Source organism: Euphorbia lathyris, chromosome 4 (assembly GCF_963576675.1).
Source record: "Euphorbia lathyris chromosome 4, ddEupLath1.1, whole genome shotgun sequence".
NCBI classification, from domain to species: Eukaryota; Viridiplantae; Streptophyta; class Magnoliopsida; order Malpighiales; family Euphorbiaceae; genus Euphorbia; species Euphorbia lathyris.
The window spans coordinates 9,806,190-9,814,844 of record NC_088913.1 but is presented as its reverse complement, the minus strand read 5'-3'; the positions used below and the strand labels follow the sequence as shown (position 1 = coordinate 9,814,844).

General features: G+C 33.4%; 1 long non-coding RNA gene across 1 annotated transcript; it reads right to left on the bottom strand.

Annotated features, from left to right (window-relative positions):
- Positions 1 to 947: 947 nt before the first annotated feature.
- LOC136225908 (uncharacterized) lies at positions 948 to 1,682 on the bottom strand. The gene is made up of 3 exons (XR_010687375.1): positions 1,390 to 1,682; positions 1,216 to 1,303; positions 948 to 1,110 (listed from the first exon to the last, which is right to left on the bottom strand). It is a non-coding gene; the product is annotated as an uncharacterized lncRNA (long non-coding RNA).
- Positions 1,683 to 8,655: the final 6,973 nt, after the last annotated feature.

The following is an 8,655-nucleotide window of genomic DNA, read 5'->3' as shown; positions in this document are numbered from 1 at the left end:
TGCAAGTTAGCTAGTCCACTAAATTATGAAGATGAAATTCTAATTTCTAGGTAAATTCAAAAGATTCTTGCATTCAAATTATAGTAAAAAAAGTTTAGGCGTACAAATTCTAATCCCATGCATATGAAATCTAAAAACAAAAGACTATTCTACAACAAGAATCTGAATCAAATTTCTAATACTCAAAACACTTGTCTAAAATTCTAATTCTCTATTTATGCAACATCTAATTGAGGACTAAAAGAGGTAACCTACTATTTTTTTAACATAGGTAACCTATTCTAAACATTCTTTTCTTTTAATTTAGTTTACCAATATATGCAACACTGTGTTCTAAAATAGAAAATGATAATTGAACTTCATCAGTAATTAATCAAAATTTCAAGATTGTGCAGCAAATAAGAATCAAAATTAGTACCTTCGGGCCAACCATTCATGTTCTATTCCCCTTTAAAGTAGTGTCATGTTTTGTCCCCTTTAATCATCATCATCGTCATCATTGATCACGTTAATCTCTTCATCACCACTAACTTCTTCGTCGGTTTCAAGTTGATTGTAACCATCATCATCATCATCATCATCACAATCATTAATATTAATTGGAATTGTTTCTTCTGCTTGATTAGCAATTGGAAGAGGTATTTCTTCAAAACCAAAACCAACCTCATTCTCCATTGCTTCATCTTCGTCTATGGGTCTTGTTGTATGAAAATCAGCGGTGATCTCCTCTTCTTGAAAAACATCACCATCTTCATTTTTCTCAGAAATATCCTCTAGTGATTGAAAAGGCAATTTATATATGTCCCTAGGATGATTTTTCAGCACAATAAGCCAATTTATTTTATTGGGATCTTGAACATAAAAGACTTGTGAGTACTGGATCTCCCAAACATCTATCAAATTCCCATAATACTCTTTATCACAAGAACTATCATCACCCTTAGACAAGACTCCTGAATTTTGACTCTTGCGATTCATTTGACGATTTACAGTATGAAACCGATAGCCATTCACAATATGACCCGAGTAACTCTTGTAGCGTGGGTATGGACCAAAAGCAAGATTCATAAGATCCTTAGAAACAACATCATGTTCATTTAATTCATAAACCTGCAAGTTCATCAATAATATAAATGTAATTTATTAAAAAAAATGGACTAATAATGAGACATAACCTTAAGCAAATTATAATAATCCATACATATATTCACATACATGATCCTGGAACCATTTTGGAAATTCTGCATTGTAACGTTTCCTGAACGCTCTAGTACTCATATTTGGCAATGAATTCTTGTACTTCCTGTACCAATTGCAAATTATGAAGAATAAATAGATAAAAAAAAACAAAATATAATAATTTATAAGAATAAAAAATATGGTACTTACTCGGCATATGGCCACACTTCTTCATAGTTGTTGAGGATGTAAAGATGTGCCTTGTGTTTCCAATCATCAGTTAGCAATTTGAAATCATCTTTACCTAATGGTCATCCAGCTTTTCTAAATATTGCCAACTCAATACCATTTGCATTTTGATCGATCCCATCAAAATTCCTAGGATTCTGATTGAAGATCGTGTCAATTCCTACCAAATATCTTGAATAGAAAGTTAAGCATTCATAGGCAATATATGCTTCTGCTATTGATCCCTCGGGTTTTGCCTTATTCCGGACGTTTAGTTTTTTCGTATGCAAGTCTCTCTCAACAAAATACATCCACCGATATTGGACAGGACCCGCAATTTTTACCTCCGATGCTAAGTGGATAACTAAATGCACCATGACATCGAAAAATGAAGCTGGAAATATTTTCTCCAATTTACATAAAATTAACGGAATCTGCTTCTCAAGACGATCCAATTCAGACATTTCCAAGCTCTTACTACATAAATCACGAAAGAATGCACTCAACTCAATAAGTGGCTCAACAACATCTTTTGGTAGGAACCCTCTAATGGCTATCGGAAGAAGCTTCTGTAGGAACACATGACAGTCGTGACTTTTCATGCCAGAAATTTTACGTTCCTTAATGTTAATACACCTAGATATATTTGATAAATATCCATCTGGTGTCTTCAACTCAGCCAGCATCTTACATAAAGCCACTTTGTCATTTTCAGAAAGCACATAACGCGCAATTGGGACACGTACTTTATCTCCAACCACGGTCGGGTGAAGACCATGCCTGATACCCATGTTAACCAAGTCCTTTCGACTGTTTAGTGTATCTTTAGTTTTTCCTTTGATCTTCATCAGAGTCCCCAACACATTATCACACACATTCTTCTCGATATGCATGACATCTAAATTATGGCGAATAAGAAGTGTCTTCCAATAAGGCAACTCAAAAAATATACTATTTTTTCTCCAATTCTCAAAACTATTTGAAGCATCGTATTTCCTTTTGATGCCTTTATTGAATGGCAATTGAGTGAAATTGTCGAATTCCTTTAACACATCCAGACCTGATAAAGGTGTTGGCCTCTTTCTCATCTCTGTTAAACCATTAAACGACCTTTTGTCTTTGCGCCATTTATGATTGGGAGGCAAAAATCTCCTATGATCCATATAGCATAACTTCTTTGAAGCACGAAGGTATTCAGCACTAGTATGCTTATGGCAAATAGGGCAAGCCTTATAACCTTTCGTTGACCACCCCGATAAGTCAGCATGTAAAATTTTGTTTACTATGAGAATCATATGTCTCCACGCCATCAACCCATAACTCTTTCAATTCAGAAATTAGAGGTTGCAATTTTAGTAAATAGGAATTTAGGCTCGAACCGAGTTCAACTTTTAGTTCGAGCTTGTGTATTTTCTGATAATCCGAATATGAGCATGTCAAAGTTGAACAGCTTATGTGTTCAGTTCGATAAAAACTCGACTACTTATCCACAACTCAACTATCGTCCCCTCTCTGTCCATGCCACCAAAATCAACTTAATTCAACTTCAAACAGTATATTAAAACCCTCTAAGAGCCATAGATGAAACCAAGGGAATAGGATCTATGCAAGATTGTGTAGAAGAGCTAAGTGGCTATAGATGAGACTTATAAATCAATTAATGAAATGGGGAAGGCCAAAGCCTCCAATTTTCAGCTAATGATTTGCGATATTCAGCCTTGACAGGTGAAGCTACTTAGTATATTTCACTACTTGTACAAACAGCTTGCTTTTCAAAGCACACAATGGATGGTAAGTTGAAGACTAATATTAGAGGACAGCAATGGTTTTTCCTTGTTCAACAATTATGCCACTCTTCATGGTGACAAGTAAAGATAATTACTGGAACGGGGCTAATCATCGGATAGTTATGGCTAATATATAGAAAGTATATAATCAGTAAATTTGGAAGCATACATATATGTACTTATACTGTGGTCTATAATGCCAGGAAACTGAAATTCGTTTTTGTAAGCTTACACTTGCAAATCAAGAAATAGCCGTATAATTTACACTACACAATTTCAATAGCTCGGCTGACCTCCATTTTAGCTCAGGATTACACCCACTTTTTTTTTGTATTGTAAGCAGTAGCTTTGCTGCCAAGCCAGCTTCCTTAGCAAACACAACACATTCTTATTCCCACAATATCGATATGCAACCTCTAAACAACTTTCTGATACTTTCATCAGTCCACTATGCAATTTATTAAATTCAGAATCTAAAACCTTATGTAAATTGAAATCAAAACATTTAAAAATCCATCCTAAACCAAAAACATCATCCCTATCAATGTTGAAAAGTAATAAACTAGTGATATTAATCAATAAAGCAAACAAGTTCAAAATTAATGAATCCATCCATTGATAACCTTCACAAGTCCATTTGCATCTCTTCCTCCTACAAAATTGTAAGAACAAAATCACCCAATTAACAATATGGTTTATTATATAGTTCAAAAGCAATATTGTGTTTTAATTAAGGACTTACCAAAGTATTTTGTGTACTCCTTGAACAGTTTTCTTTTAACATTACTTCCATCCTTCTGCAATACGATTCAAAAACCAGATGTCTCTCTAGCTCTTGTTCTTCTTGCGCCTTTCTATGTCCTTCTTGTGCCTTTAATTCAGCTGTCAGTCTTGCAAACTCATTTTTAAGTGCATTAACTTCATCACTTTTACCATTAGACATCATTCCTCTAGTACTTGCTTTATATCCCAATCCCTTACCACGAACGTATCCCGATCTAACTCCAAATACCTATTGTAGCACATGATCTGGTGTGGGAATAGACTCATTATCATTTATTGGTTGATCCTCAACCCTTTTCATATCTTCCTGCATTACGTAAAATAAGTGAAATTTAATAAACCGAGTATAAAGATATGAAACAAACTTAGTCATAAAAAGAGTACCTAAAAGAAGCCCAAACATATATAATGTTATAGACCAATCAATCACCAATTGTCTCATAACTCAATCATAAACATTAGATCATATATAATAGAGATTTCACTTGAAATTAGATTCAGGGATAAGGTACCAAAATAGGCCTATGGTTTTTGGAGAAGCATCAATTTAGGCTCCATGTACAAAATAGTACTAATTTAGGCATCGATATAACAGAACGAGACACGTTATTGATATTACACATATAAATTTTCCCAAAAATCATAGGCTTATTTTAGTACCTTATCCCTTAGATTCAAGAAAATAAATTTCAGCATTATGTAAAGTTCACAACCTGCACATTCCATATAAACTAGTACATTAGTTCTCCAGTATGCTTTAGATGCAGAGTTCTACATTAGACTTTGGTTTCTCTGATACTAAAATAATAATTACCTAAACCATAATGGTAATTATAATGGTTAGGATACTCATGCTTAAGACATTGATAAATGACCAAGTAACAAGATTATATTCTGAATCTAAAAATGTCATAAGAACATTTCAAGCATGCCAACCAAGTACAAGAAAAGCAACCAGTTTTGATGATTATATTTGTAAATCAGAATTGCAGCATCAATAGAAACACATAAAATAAGCTTATGAAACAAAGGATAATCTAGTTTGACAAGTTTACTAATGTAATTGCTTAAAAAGTTCTATTACTTACATAAATCCTTCTTGATTCTGAATCACGGAATGTATTTTGTCCTTGGTCATCTATAATTCCATGAGTGGCCTTCCACACATCAGAAGCCTTTGGCAATTCGCCTAATTCCTCATCCATCTTCAACATTAATAGTATAATCATCTTAAAAGGAACTAGCCAAAACTTTTAAAAATAATTGATAAGAGTTGCCCTATATATTTACCATTTTATACTCTACTTGTGCAAAAGGGGTTGGACCAGTTGAAGAAACTACTATTTGAGAAGCACGATTAGTTGAATTAATATAACTCCGTTCCTACAAGTAATGTGTAAGAAAACATTCATTTAAACTGAAAATAATACATACTAACCATCACATAATAAATGAAACAAAACATTAGATATTTACATGAAAATCTTTGCTTCCAAAAACTTTAATAGTTCTTTAGGAACATGTTTCAAACGTTGATCATCATTAGTATACTTGCGATATTGGCTATGTAATTTATGTTTCCATCTGCGATATGCTGTCTTCATCTGAAAGAAACAAAAGCACTCAAACTTAGCCCTTTTCATTTCTGGCGTGTCATGCTCGACCTTTCCTAACTCTTCACGCTTCTTCCACTTTTCAGGGCTATCAGTACTAACATCAAAATAGTCTTGTACAATATGTAATTTCATGAAATATTTAATAAAATTTAACAATTATACACAATTTTTTAAAATTGGTCGTACATAAAATGATAGCCCTGTGCTTCTTTTCAATTTCATCCCAAGGCTCAGTCGAGGTCCATAGATTCTTGCGCAGTATCCTAACCATGATGAAACAAACCTCGAAAAGTTTCAGAATTTTCAGGGCTTATCTCTGTGTCTGATGGGCAAGGTTAGTTGGATTCATAATTATCAATGGGATTATCAGATTGTGGATTGTCAGAACCTTGCAAGTGACGAGCACCCATCTCGGTAACCAGTTCACTATCAGCATTGTTATTTAAATTATGCCTCTTTTTGTCTAATATTATGTAACAAACAAAGAGTTATTATACATTCTTAAAAACATTTATAAAGAAACTCAATAAATGAAAATTATAATAACCGCAACTATACCGAGAGTAGATCGATGTAGCGAAGAATGCACGCCTTCATCATCAATAGTAGCACGTGTATGAGGACTAGCCGATGTAATTCTTTTATTTCTTAAATCTTAATTGATAAAATAAAATAATTATTAGATATCATAAATAGTTTATTCATATTAAATACAAGCATAGAAAATAAATCAAAACTTGAATATAATTTACCGTTTATTGGCGCAATAGATGATGGTGTCTGTGCAGCTGCATTTCTAGTTTCATTAATGTTAGCAGCACCATGTACCTGCTTTCCTCTTAAAATTTGTCTCCATCCCTCTATGAAACAAAATTTAACATATATAATATCATACACCATGAAAACTAATTTGGAAGGCAAACAAATTTATTATTATGCTTAGTAAGAAATTGTTATAGAAAGTTATAGAAGTTGACTTGTGAATTGTAAATCGTAGAAGTTGACTAGCAAATCATAAACTCAATCCACAATTCAATTTGGTTTCATTTTCAATACTATAATGGGCTCATGCTAGCCCGGTTGCATAAAAAGCTCTCAACAATAAGAATATTCAGGAAATCAAGATTTTATCCCACTTTCATTCTACTTTGAAACTAAAAAACTCTACCACAAAACTAATAGAATACATTATATACCTAGACATATAGTCGAAGCATTAATTCAATATTGAAGAATAACCAATGTAGAAACAAAGACATGGATTATTGCACCCTTCATCCTTACCCATCATTTAGACATTCAGTCCAGGTCAGGTACTTCTCATGAACCTAATTTTACTCGTTAAAAGAATGATAAGGCAAATGAAGATTTTCAGTTTCTTAAGGGATAAAGTTAATCAGATACTGTTTGATGGAATATTAATGGAACAATATACGGCCATACAGGAAAAAAAAATAGGAATCAGTCAATCCTGCAACTAACTTTAAATTGATCAACTCACTTGGCATCATAAGAAAAGGAGGCACACAATTCCCTTTGTCTTGTAGTAATAGACTACATTGAGTGTGTGCCCACCATAGGTAAAAGCTAACATTTAGAGTACAAGGTATAATGTTTCAAGAGACATTAACTTTGTTCAGTGATGCCAGGTTCAATTTTTGCCTGCGCTAACAATGTTTCCACAACTTCTCTCTGGTTCATGTACAAACTGAAGACACCGTTCTATCAAATTTTGCACATGGATCCAGAGACCAAACCAAAAAATAATATTAAAAAGTCAATAACCCAGGTTATAATGGGAGGAAAAGAATGCATAGCAGAAACTTTCTTTCTACATGGCATCATGACTAAGGCCTAAATCACAACGTCATAACACAACTAAACCTCAGACTTTTTTCGCCCAATCCTTTTCACCTATTGATTGCCATATTTTGCTGGGAAATAAATGTCAACGGACTAGCCAATATAAAAAAATTCCCTCTTTCTATCAAACCTTTTCTCTTGTTTCCGGTAGTAATATTTTGTTTTTCACTTTCAGGTAACTAAAGAAGATCAGAAACAAAACATTTCCTTTTTTCTTCTTTTTTTTTCCTTTGCACATCTACATTAACCATCTGATAAGAAGCCAAGAGGGGCATCCCATTAAATAATAAATACTAAGTAAAAGGATTTTGGCTTAATGTATATTTAAACCTTTAAACTTGGCACGTTTTGCCTATTGGCACCGTGAACTTCTAAAATAATCTATCACACACTCATAGTTGGCTTTAAAAACATATCACACGCCTATAGTTGGTGTGTGATAGGTTTTTAAAGCCAAATATAGGTGTGTGGTAGATTATTTTAAAAGTTCAGAGTGCCAATAGGCAAGACTTGTCAAGTTTAAGGGTGTAAATATGCATTACACCAAATATCTTCTATTCATATATTCCTCCAATATACATGACATAAACAATTTTTGGTGCTGTGTTCATTTGCTTTCTTAAATAGCTGCATCTAATGTTGACAAGTGTAGTGCATCATAACTTGGAAAGAGAAAATCATAATGGCATACAGATTTTAACCAATTAGAACAACAATATTTTGGTTACAAAAACAATATTTCACTCAACCATATTAGCCATTTGATATGATATGTGCCAAGTCCAATCAATATTAGAGTGAAAAAGATTTTTCATGTTTACAGAGACAAATTTACTGAAAAGCTGAAGAAAGTTCCTAGAAACTAAATTTTATTCTGGAGAAGTTATCCTTAGGAATTATAGGCTTACTACCAAAATAGTACCCCAACAAAATCCATTAACTATCAATTTTGGCCTGCCCCTTAACCTTTTCAGATTTGAGGCTCAGCCTTCCACATCAGCTATGAAGTTTACAATTAGCTCAATTGCAAGCCAAAAACATGAACTTTTATTGGCTCAAAGCACTATTTGGCCCCTGGTCTATAAATATTGTTGTTTGTCTGACCTATTATTTGGTAACATTTATTCCATGACCTATCAACATAGTTGTGACCCAAACTCGATGACCAGGGAAGGGAACAGAGAAGGAGAAAGAGAAAG